General features: G+C 41.4%; 1 protein-coding gene across 6 annotated transcripts in view; it reads right to left on the bottom strand.

The window, feature by feature from the left end:
* LOC139755498 (uncharacterized) overlaps positions 1 to 12,921 on the bottom strand; it is a 71,203-nt gene that overhangs the window by 15,744 nt on the left and 42,538 nt on the right. The window contains exon 1 of one of the 6 annotated variants that reach the window (XM_071673845.1): positions 5,957 to 6,512. The exons of 2 other annotated variants lie outside the window; for them this stretch is intronic. The gene's annotated coding sequence lies outside the window, so the exon portion shown is untranslated. 3 more of the 6 variants (XM_071673849.1, XM_071673844.1, XM_071673848.1) reach the window with 3 other exon arrangements.

Raw genomic sequence — 12,921 nt, 5'->3', positions numbered from 1 at the left:
GGTTCTCAGTGAATGTAGGTTTGCGGCAGGGGTGTGTGATGTCTCCATGGTTGTTTAATTTGTTTATGGATGGGGTTGTTAGGGAGGTGAATGCAAGAGTTTTGGAAAGAGGGGCAAGTATGAAGTCTGTTGGGGATGAGAGAGCTTGGGAAGTGAGTCAGTTGTTGTTCGCTGATGATACAGCGCTGGTGGCTGATTCATGTGAGAAACTGCAGAAGCTGGTGACTGAGTTTGGTAAAGTGTGTGAAAGAAGAAAGTTAAGAGTAAATGTGAATAAGAGCAAGGTTATTAGGTACAGTAGGGTTGAGGGTCAAGTCAATTGGGAGGTGAGTTTGAATGGAGAAAAACTGGAGGAAGTGAAGTGTTTTAGATATCTGGGAGTGGATCTGGCAGCGGATGGAACCATAGAAGCGGAAGTGGATCATAGGGTGGGGCAGGGGGCGAAAATTCTGGGAGCCTTGAAGAATGTGTGGAAGTCGAGAACATTATCTCGGAAAGCAAAAATGGGTATGTTTGAAGGAATAGTGGTTCCAACAATGTTGTATGGTTGCGAGGCGTGGACTATGGATAGAGTTGTACGCAGGAGGATGGATTTGCTGGAAATGAGATGTTTGAGGACAATGTGTGGTGTGAGGTGGTTTGATCGAGTAAGTAACGTAAGGGTAAGAGAGATGTGTGGAAATAAAAAGAGCGTGGTTGAGAGAGCAGAAGAGGGTGTTTTGAAATGGTTTGGTCACATGGAGAGAATGAGTGAGGAAAGATTGACCAAGAGGATATACGTGTCGGAGGTGGAGGGAACGAGGAGAAGAGGGAGACCAAATTGGAGGTGGAAAGATGGAGTGAAAAAGATTTTGTGTGATCGGGGCCTGAACATGCAGGAGGGTGAAAGGAGGGCAAGGAATAGAGTGAATTAGAGCGATGTGGTATACCGGGGTTGACGTGCTGTCAGTGGATTGAATCAAGTCATGTGAAGCATCTGGGGTAAACCATGGAAAGCTGGGTAGGTATGTATATTTGCGTGTGTGGACGTATGTATATACATGTGTATGGGGGTGGGTTGGGCCATTTCTTTCGTCTGTTTCATTGCGCTACCTCGCAAACGCGGGAGACAGCGACAAAGCAAAAAAAAAAAAAAAAATATATATATATATATATATATATATATATATATATATATATATATATATATATATATATATATATATATATTTTTTTTTGCTTTGTCGCTGTCTCCCGCGTTTGCGAGGTAGCGCAAGGAAACAGACAAAGGAAATGGCCCAACCCAACCCCATACACATGTATATACATACACGTCCACACACACAAATATACATACCTACACAGCTTTCCATGGTTTACCCCAGACGCTTCACATGCCCTGCTTCAATCCACTGACAGCACGTCAACCCCGGTATACCAATTCGATCCAATTCACTCTATTCCTTGCCCTCCTTTCACCCTCCTGCATGTTCAGGCCCCGATCACACAAAATCTTTTTCACTCCATCTTTCCACCTCCAATTTGGTCTCCCACTTCTCCTCGTTCCCTCCACCTCCGACACATATATCCTCTTGGTCAATCTTTCCTCACTCATTCTCTCCATGTGCCCAAACCATTTCAAAACACCCTCTTCTGCTCTCTCAACCACGCTCTTTTTATTTCCACACATCTCTCTTACCCTTACGTTACTTACTCGATCAAACCACCTCACACCACACATTGTCCTCAAACATCTCATTTCCTGCACATCCACCCTCCTGCGCACAACTCTATCCATAGCCCACGCCTTGCAACCATGCAAAATTGTTGGAACCACTATTCCTTCAAACATACCCATTTTTGCTTTCCGAGATAATGTTCACGACTTCCACACAATCTTCAAGGCTCCCAGGATTTTCGCCCCCTGCCCCACCCTATGATCCACTTCCGCTTCCATGGTTCCATCCGCTGCCAGATCCATTCCTAGATATCTAAAACACTTTACTTCCTCCAGTTTTTCTCCATTCAAACTTACCTCCCAATTGACTTGACCCTCAACCCTACTGTACCTAATAACCTTGCTCTTATTCACATTTACTCTTAACTTTCTTCTTTCACACACTTTACCAAACTCAGTCATCAGCTTCTGCAGTTTCTCACATGAATCAGCCACCAGCGCTGCATCATCAGCGAACAACAACTGACTCACTTCCCAAGCTCTCTCATCCACAACAGACTTCATACTTGCCCCTCTTTCCAAAACTCTTGCATTCACCTCCCTAACAACCCCATCCTAAACAAATCAAACAACCATGGAGACATCACACACCCCTGCCGCAAACCTACATTCACTGAGAACCAATCATTTTTCCTCTCTTCCTACACGTACACATGCCTTACATCCTCGATAAAAATTCCCTATATATATATATATATATATATATATATATATATATATATATATATATTTTTATTATTTTTTTTATTATACTTTGTCGCTGTCTCCCGCGTTTGCGAGGTAGCGCAAGGAAACAGACGAAAGCAATGGCCCAACCCCCCCCCCATACACATGTATATACATACGTCCACACACGCAAATATACATACCTACACAGCTTTCCATGGTTTACCCCAGACGCTTCACATGCCCTGCTTCAATCCACTGACAGCACGTCAACCCCGGTATACCACATCGCTCCAATTCACTCTATTCCTTGCCCTCCTTTCACCCTCCTGCATGTTCAGGCCCCGATCACACAAAATCTTTTTCACTCCATCTTTCCACCTCCAATTTGGTCTCCCTCTTCTCCTTGTTCCCTCCACCTCCGACACATATATCCTCTTGGTCAATCTTTCCTCACTCATCCTCTCCATGTGCCCAAACCACTTCAAAACACCCTCTTCTGCTCTCTCAACCACGCTCTTTTTATTTCCACACATCTCTCTTACCCTTACGTTACTCACTCGATCAAACCACCTCACACCACACATTGTCCTCAAACATCTCATTTCCAGCACATCCATCCTCCTGCGCACAACTCTATCCATAGCCCACGCCTCGCAACCATACAACATTGTTGGAACCACTATTCCTTCAAACATACCCATTTTTGCTTTCCGAGATAATGTTCTCGACTTCCACACATTCTTCAAGGCCCCCAGGATTTTCGCCCCCTCCCCCACCCTATGATCCACTTCCGCTTCCATGGTTCCATCCGCTGCCAGATCCACTCCCAGATATCTAAAACACTTCACTTCCTCCAGTTTTTCTCCATTCAAACTCACCTCCCAATTGACTTGACCCTCAACCCTACTGTACCTAATAACCTTGCTCTTATTCACATTTACTCTTAACTTTCTTCTTCCACACACTTTTCCAAACTCAGTCACCAGCTTCTGCAGTTTCTCACATGAATCAGCCACCAGCGCTGTATCATCAGCAAACAACAACTGACTCACTTCCCAAGCTCTCTCATCCCCAACAGACTTCATACTTGCCCCTCTTTCCAAAACTCTTGCATTTACCTCCCTAACAACCCCATCCATAAACAAATCAAACAACCATGGAGACATCACACACCCCTGCCGCAAACCTACATTCACTGAGAACCAATCACTTTCCTCTCTTCCTACACGTACACATGCCTTACATCCTCGATAAAAACTTTTCACTGCTTCTAACAACTTTCCTCCCACACCATATATTCTTAATACCTTCCACAGAGCATCTCTATCAACTCTATCATATGCCTTCTCCAGATCCATAAATGCTACATACAAATCCATTTGCTTTTCTAAGTATTTCTCACATACATTCTTCAAAGCAAACACCTGATCCACACATCCTCTACCACTTCTGAAACCACACTGCTCTTCCCCAATCTGATGCTCTGTACATGCCTTCACCCTCTCAATCAATACCCTCCCATATAATTTACCAGGAATACTCAACAAACTTATACCTCTGTAATTTGAGCACTCACTCTTATCCCCTTTGCCTTTGTACAATGGCACTATGCACGCATTCCGCCAATCCTCAGGCACCTCACCATGAGTCATACATACATTAAATAACCTTACCAACCAGTCAACAATACAGTCACCCCCTTTTTTAATAAATTCCACTGCAATACCATCCAAACCTGCTGCCTTGCCGGCTTTCATCTTCCGCAAAGCTTTTACTACCTCTTCTCTGTTTACCAAATCATTTTCCCTAACCCTCTCACTTTGCACACCACCTCAACCCAAACACCCTATATCTGCCACTCTATCATCAAACACATTCAACAAACCTTCAAAATACTCACTATATATATATATATAGGAAGGTGAATGCAATAGTTTTTGAGAGAGGGACAAGTATGCAGTCTGTTGTGGATGAGAGGGCTTCGGAAGTGAGTCAGTTGTTGTTCACTGACGATACAGTGCTGGTAGCTGATTCAGGCGAGAAACTGCAGAAGTAGGTGACAGTTTGGTAAAGTGTGAAATACGAATTTGAGAGTAAATGTGAATAAAAGCAAAGTTATTAGGTTCATTAGGGTTGAGGGACATGTTAATTGGGGGTTATGTTTGAATGAAGAAAAACTGAAGGAAGTGAAGTGTTTTAGGTATCTGGGAGTGGACTTCGCAGCAGATGGAACCATGGAAGCAGAAGTGAGTCACAGGGTAGGGGAGGGCAGCGAAGGTTCTGGAAGCATTGAAGAATGTGTGGAAGCCAAGATCATTCTCTTGGAGAGAAAAATTGGGTAGGTTTGAAGGAATAGTGGTTCCAACAATGTTATATGGCTGTGAGGCATGGGCTATAGATAAGGTCGTGTACAATGTACAGACACCACTCATCTCTGCCATGTTTTCTCTTTTGGAAGAGATTGTAAATAGTGAGTTCAGGTACTCATTACAGAGATACAGGAATCTCAGCCTGTGTGAGACAGATTTCATAAGTATGAACTCTATCTCAAACTTTAAGTAGACTTCTGAACTTACCCAAAAAACTGTAAAACTTGGATCAGGTTTTATTTAAACATTATGGCCTATGACCATTCATTGGAATGCAAAAAATAATGAAACAAATATAGATTTACAGTCAAGTTTTTTGCTTATTACACCTTCATTCGTTTTATAACTTGACATATAAACTGAATGAAGCTCTATAGAGGTCAAACGTGAAATTGCTTTACTAGGCATCCATAGCATGGACTGATTTTACTAGGCATCCATAGCATGGTTGATTTTTATGTCCTTGCATGACAAATGTGGAGAGTATTAAATGATGCCGGGACACCAAAGGCATCCCTTCTCTACAGTTGCTATATGCAACATTTCAATAAAAGTGTTATGAATGCATCACTTACTCTGTCTTTTATGTTTTGAGTGTTTATAAACCACAATTTCCCCTCTACTTCAAAGCCCTGTACGCTTTTAAAAAAAAATCAAAATTGGAGTTATAAGGGATACATCTAAAATTCTACACTCTTTTTCAACTCTAACATTGTAAAGAATCAGTTGGCACCAATTTCGTAATCTTTTATCATCTGTCAAAATGGTGTCCGTTTTCTGGACCAATAAGTTTATATATTTTCCCAAAACTCAAACTCATAAACCTACGTTTCTTCCAAATCCATATATTTTACGGTGATGCAACTACACTGAAACTTTACCACAATCAGCGTTGAAGTGGCATAAGGAAAAGTTGCCATTATCGGCCTCATATCATTTGATCCACCTCTTGGCAAATAATCACGTCGTAACTGTATGATTTAATGCAAATTACTGCTTGATTACGCTACCTCATCCCTTCATATTACCAAATTCATCTGACAGTCCAGCCTGCCGGTTTTTTTTACACCATATATCACGCATGATAATACCTTTAACCATGCTTAACAGGACAACCGTAGACAATAGACATGCCACAGCAGACGATACAGTTTACACTTTACAGCTTTAAAGTTCATGTTGTTATTGTACTAGCACTCACCTCCATCAGCGAATCGATCAACCAGCACTCAAACAGAGTCAGCGTATATAGTATCCAGCATACACACATATTGTATTCATCATGCATTACACATTGACAACGCATCCAATACACAGTCAGCGAATCCACCATACAGTAAAGTCAGAGTATTCACAGTTCAGCAAAAAATAGAAAATATATACGGTTAGTGCAACCATCATCCAGCACACAAAGTCTGAGCATTCACCATCCAGCACACAATCACCGCATTCATCAATCAGCACAAGAGCCAAAGTGGTGGAGTGCCTATCGTTGTTGACCACTGGCTAGTACGAGAAAGCTTCAGGTTGGACCAGACCAGCATGGGTACGAATCTTGGGTTCGGCAGACATACATTGGGTTGGTCTGTAATGGGGTACCTGGCTCATGACGGTGTGTGTGAGTGTGTGTATTGCATACACAGGAATAAAGACAAAATATAGAGGTGTATACGAGTTTTAGAACGGCAAAACACAAAGAAATCGCAAAGATAGTCAGCGCATCTATCATTCAGCATATCCACCATTCAATCTTGTTGACAAGGCAGGAGGAAATCCGAAACTTTCCCATAAATTCATCAGTGGTCATTTGTCTGTTAAAAAGCAGCCAATCAGGCCAAGGGATCCAAAGGGTACAATTGCTGGGGATCACGTAAGGACATAAGAAGTGAATAACAAGATCAAAGGTGTTTTATGGTGGAAGATGATATAGCCTGAACACCAGCGAGATGGACAACTCCGAAAACCAATGGTTTTTGTACGTCATGAAAGACTTGCCGATTTGGATGAATTTTGTATTACGTTCTATTATTGTATTTTTTGATTGAGGACATGTAATATCATGATTATATTTGATTATTCAGCATAGACTCAAGTACTTACGACTGGATTACTAAACAGATGCATAAGGATGTGCGACGGTATTGGCCAAGCCACATCATAATTAGGATTAGAAATGGAGTTAGATAACGGACATTGAAATTAAAACACTTGTGTAAGAATTCGAGGCTTGCCTTGGTTCGAGGTACGATATAGACTTAAGTTTAAATCTTTATAATACCAGTGACTGCAATGTAAACTTCCTCATAATACCGACTTGCAATGTAACCTAACCTCATGATACCAATGATATATTGTAAACTAACCTCATGATACCGATAATGTAATGCAAACTAACCTCATAATAACGATGATGCAATGTAAACTAAACTATTCCATCGAAAAATATCCATCAAACATGAATACAAAACATGTCTAAAATATATTTTACAAAATATGATTGTTACCTTCGTCTCTGACGAGAGAAAAAATTAGTTATGATCTGATCCATAATACAGTATAATCCATAAGATATACTGACAGTTTGAGATGATTATCCATAAAGCTATTATAGGGAACCACTGTCGCATCACAGTGTTATTTGCCTGACGACGTCTTGATTGGATGACAGATTACAGCGTGTAACCTCACCTGAATTATAATCCCCGGAAAAATGTGTTTAGTGGCCCAACCTACGGCAGCACATGCAATATTTATCGCTGACACCCATGCTCAATGTTTGGCGGTGACACTTCAGAAATTGCCACTGTGATTATTCAGTTACATAGATGACTTGAGTATTTCCACGAGAGGCGCTGCTCTTACGGACTTAACCTCAGTCCAACAGCATGAAGAAAGGTCAGAGCTTGTAATATTCAGCCTCGACGTCTTTAATTCCCTTTGGAAATAGCTACCCCAAACAGACCTGACCTCGCTGCCTTTTATATACTCGGACACCACAAAAGGAAATCAAGCTCTAACTTGGCCTTTAGACACACAAGCTCATTTCACTAGCGCCTTGATATACCCTACCAGGACGCTGACTCAAGGGGCTACTGTAGTGCTTTCTTCGTAGGCATCAGTCCTCCTTGTGAACTTTGACTTTTCACCTTCACATCATAAACTTGCACCTCCGATAGTTCATTGCCCTCTGTTGCCTCACCTCACATATAATAATAAAGCTGGGTAACCATACCAGCCGTAAACGTAACTGTCAACCACTAGTCCAGCTAGACTCACTGGTATTATGTGATGAGCGTCAGTCACTAGCCTGGCTAGACTCATTCACTTTATGTGATGAACGTCGGTCTGCAGCCTGGCTTGACTCACTTCTACCATGTATTCTGTGTTGGTATTTCCTGTTCATCAGTAAATATTTCTGTTGTAAAACTAGAATATTATTCCTTCCTACAAACATTTAAAAATCACACATAAAAACAAACAGATAGATACATAGACAGATATAACCATACTTGTTCGCCGTTTCCCGCGTTAGCAAGGTAGTGCCGGTAACAGACGCAAAAACCTCTCATTCACTCCCATTTCTTATATGTCCTGTATAATGCACCGAAACCACGTCCCCCTATCCACAACCAGGGCCCATAAACATATCTGTGATTTCCCCTGGCTGCTTGTCTAAGTGCCTGGATTGCTAAAGCTGGGAGTAAACGAACCTAGAGGAGTTGGTGACTAATGGGAGGTATTTAGGGAGGCGGTGGTCATGTTCAAGAGAAGCGTGTGCCATGAAAAATGTGACTTGCACAGATTATTAAGGGTAGTGAGTGGTGGGATGACGAAGTAAAATTGCTTGTGAAACAAAAGATGAAATCTGGATGGTACTCACAGGGAAGAAATGTAAATGACTGGGAGATGTGTAAGAGGAACTGGCAAGAGGTCTGAAAAAGAAGGCAAATGAGGGCTGAGGTAGGTGAGTATCAGTTAATTTCAGAGAAAATTATGTTTTTAAAAGGAGGTTAATAGTGTAAGAAAAACAAGAGAACAAATGGGAACATTTTTGAAGAGTTGGAAAAATTATTTTGAAGTTTCTTAATGTGATTAATGATAGGGTGGCAGATGAGGGGTGTCTGGGTCGGACGTACATAAGGAAATCAAGGCATGTTTTATCAAAGAGAGAAGAGGTGTTGAAAGCCTTGCCTAAGATGAAATGTGGCAAGGCAGGTAAAATGGATGGTATTGCAACTGAATTTCTGGAAAAAGGTAGTGATTGTGTTGTTGACTGGTTGGTTAGGATCTCAAGTGTATGGATGGATAGATCAAGATGAGGTACATGAAAATTAGCAGAATGCATGTATAATGTCATTGTATAAAGGAAATGGGGATAAGATGATTGTTTGAATTACAAAGTTATTTTAGCTGAGTGTTACCTGCTAAGTTGTAGGAGAGAGTGGTAATCAAGAACGTCGTGGTATGCACAGAGCATCAAACTGAAGAACAATGTGGGTTCAGGGGTGGAAGATGATAGTGTGAATCAGATCCTTGCACTGAAAAAAGATGCTCAGAAAAAGAGAAGAATTCGCATATGGCATTTATGGATTTCGGGAGAGCTCATGATAGGGTTGATAGAAATGCCTTTTGGAAGGTATAATATATATATATATATATATATATATCATCCCTGGGGATAGGGGAGAAAGAATACTTCTCACGTATTCCCTGCGTGTCGTAGAAGGCGACGAAAAGGGAAGGGAGCGGGGGGCTAGAAATCCTTCCCTCTCGTTTATTTTTTCTTTTTTTTTTAATTTTCAAAAAGAAGGAACAGAGAAGGGGGCCAGGTGAAGATATTCCCTCAAAGGGCCAGTCCTCTGTTCTTTACGCTACCTCGTTAACGCGGGAAATGGCGAATAGTATGAAAGAAAGAAAAGATATATATATATATATATATATATATGCACCAGGGCATGAGAAGAAAGATCATGAGAGGCAAGAGTTTTGGGAGCAGCTGAGTGAGTGTGTTAGTGGTTTTGATGCACGAGACCGGGTTATAGTAATGGGTGATTTGAATGCAAAGGTGAATAATGTGGCAAGCTCAGGGAATAATTGGTCTGCAATGGGTGTTCAGTGTTGTAAATGGAAATGGAGAAGAGCTTGTAGATTTATGTGCTGAAAAAGGACTGGTGATTGGGAATACCTGGTTTAAAAAGAGAGATATACATAAGTATACGTATGTAAGTAGGACAGATGGCCAGAGAGTGTTATTGGATTAAGTGTTAATTGATAGGTGCGCGAAAGAGATTTTTGGATGTTAATGTGCTGAGAGGTGCAACTGGAGGGATGTCTGATCATTATCTTGTGGAGGCGAAGGTGAAGATTTGTAGAGGTTTTCAGAAAAGAAGAGAGAAAGTTGGGGTGAAGAAAGTGGTGAGAGTAAGTGAGCTTGGGAAGGAGACTTGTGTGAGGAAGTACCAGGAGAGACTGAGTACAGAATGGAAAAAGGTGAGAACAAAGGACGTAAGGGGAGTGGGGGAGGAATGGGATGTATTTAGGGAAGCAGTAATGGCTTGCGCAAAAGATGCTTGCGGCATGAGAAGCGTGGGAGGTAGGCAGATTAGAAAGGGTAGTGAGTAGTGGGATAAAGAAGTAAGATTATTAGTGAAAGAGAAGAGAGAGGCATTTGGACGATTTTTGCAGGGAAATAATGCTAATGACTGGGAGATGTATAAAAGAAAGAGGCAGGAGGTCAAGAGAAAGGTGCAAGAGGTGAAAAAGAGGGCAAATGAGAGTTGGGGTGAGAGAGTATCATTAAATGATAGGGAGAATAAAAAGATGTTTTGGAAGGAGGTAAATAAAGTGCATAAGACAAGAGCAAATGGGAACTTTAGTGAAGGGGGCTAATAGGGAGGTGATAACATGTAGTGGTGATGTGAGAAGGAGATGGAGTGAGTATTTTGAAGGTTTGTTGAATGTTTTTGATGATAGAGTGGCAGATATAGGGTGTTTTGGTCGAGGTGGTGTGCAAAGTGAGAGGGTTAGGGAAAATGATTTGGTAAACAGAGAAGAGGTAGTAAAAGCTTTCGGAAGATGAAAGCCAGCAAGGCAGCAGGTTTGGATGGTATTGCAGTGGAAATCATTAAAAAAGGGGGTGACTGTATTGTTGACTGGTTGGTAAGGTTATTAAATGCATGTATGACTCATAGTGACGTGCCTGAGGATTGGCAGAATGCTTGCATAGTGCCATTGTACAAAGGCAAAGGTGATAAAAGTGAGTGCTCAAATTACAGAGGTATAAGTTTGTTGAGTATTCCTGGGAAATTATATGGGAGGGTATTGATTGAGATGGTGAAGGCATGTACAGAGCATCAGGTTGGGAAAGAGCAGTATGGTTTCAGAAGTGGTAGAGGGTGTGTGGATCAGGTGTTTGCTTTGAAGAATGTATGTGAGAAATACTTAGAAAAACATATGGATTTGTATGTAGCATTTATGGATCTAGAGAAGGCATATGATAAGAGTTGATAGAGATGCTCTGTGGAAGGTATTAAGGGTATATGGTGTAGGAGGCAATTTGCTAGAAGCAAAGTTTTTATTGACAATGTAAGACATGTGTACAAGGAGGAAGAGAGGAAAGTGATTGGTTCCCAGTGAATGTAGGTTTGCGGCAGGGGTGTGTGATGTCTCCATGGTTGTTTAACTTGTTTATGGATGGGGTTGTTAGGGAGATGAATGAAAGGGTTTTGGAGAGAGGGGCAAGCATGCAGTTTGTTGAGGATGAGAGGCTTGGGAAGTGAGTCAGTTGTTGTTCGCTGATGATACAGCACTGCTGGTTGATTTGGATGAAAAACTGCAGAAGCTGGTGACTGAGCTTGGTAAAATGTGTGAAAGAAGAAAGTTGAGAGTAACTGTGAATAAGAGCAAGGTTATTAGGTACAGTAGGGTTGAGGGACAAGTCAATTGGGGGTAAGTTTGAGTGGAGAGAAACTGGAGGAAGTGAAGTCTTTTAAATATCTGGAAGTGGATTTGGCAGCGGATGGAACCATGGAAGCGGAAGTGAGTCACAAGTTTGGGAATGCGGCAAAGGTTCTGGGAGCATTGAAGAATGTGTGGAAGGCGAGGACATTATCTCGGAAAGCAAAAATGGGTATGTTTGAAGGAATAGTGGTTCCAACAATGTTATAGGGTTGCGAGGCATGGGCTATAGATAGCGTTGTTTTGAGAAGGGTGGATGTGTTAGAAATGAGATGTTTGTGGACAAAATGTGGTGTAAGGTGGTTAGATCGAGTAAGTAATGAAAGGTTAAGAGCGATATATGGCAATAAAAAGACTGTGGTATGGAGAGCAGAAGAGGGTGCGTTGAAATGATTTGGTCACATGCAGAGAATGAGTGAGGAAAGATTGACAAAGAGGATATATGTGTTAGAGGTGGAAGGAATGAGAAATGGGAGCCTAAATTGGAGGTGGAAGGATGGAGTGAAAAAGATTTTGAGCGATCGGGACCTGAACATGCAGGAGGGTGAAAGGCATGCAAGGAATATGAGTGATTTGGAACGATGTGGTATACCAGGGTCGATGTGCTGTCAATGGATTGAACCAGGGCATGTGAAGCATCTGGGGTAAACCACAGAAAGTTCTTTGGGGCCTGAATGTGGAAATGGAGCTGTGGTTTCAGTGCATTATACATGACAGCTACAGACTGAGTGTGAACGAATGTGGCCTTTGTCATCTCTTCCTAGCGCTACCTTGCACGCGTGCAGGATGAGAAGGGTGTCATTTCATGTGTGGCGGGGTGGTGATGGGAATGAATAAATGCAGCAAGTATGAATTATGTACATGTGTATATGTCTGAGTATATACATATGTATACATTGAAATGTATAGGTTTGTATATGCGAGTGCATGGACATGTATGTAGGTGGGTTGGGCCATTCTTTCATCTGTTTCCTTGCGCTACCTCGTCAATGCAGGAGACAGGGACCAAATTTAATGAATAAATGAAAATAAATGTTGATATGTATACATATGTGTGTGTTATGGCATTTATGTATATTTATATATATATATATATATATATATATATATATATATATATATATATATATATATATATATATATATAAATTATATGGTAAATTATATGGGAGGGTATTGATTGAGAGGGTGAAGGCATGTACAGAGCAT

The sequence above is a fragment of the Panulirus ornatus genome, chromosome 19 (assembly GCF_036320965.1).
Source record: "Panulirus ornatus isolate Po-2019 chromosome 19, ASM3632096v1, whole genome shotgun sequence".
Classification (NCBI taxonomy): Eukaryota; Metazoa; Arthropoda; class Malacostraca; order Decapoda; family Palinuridae; genus Panulirus; species Panulirus ornatus.
The sequence above is the reverse complement of the archived record's forward strand: the minus strand, read 5'-3'. Positions and strand labels throughout refer to the sequence as shown.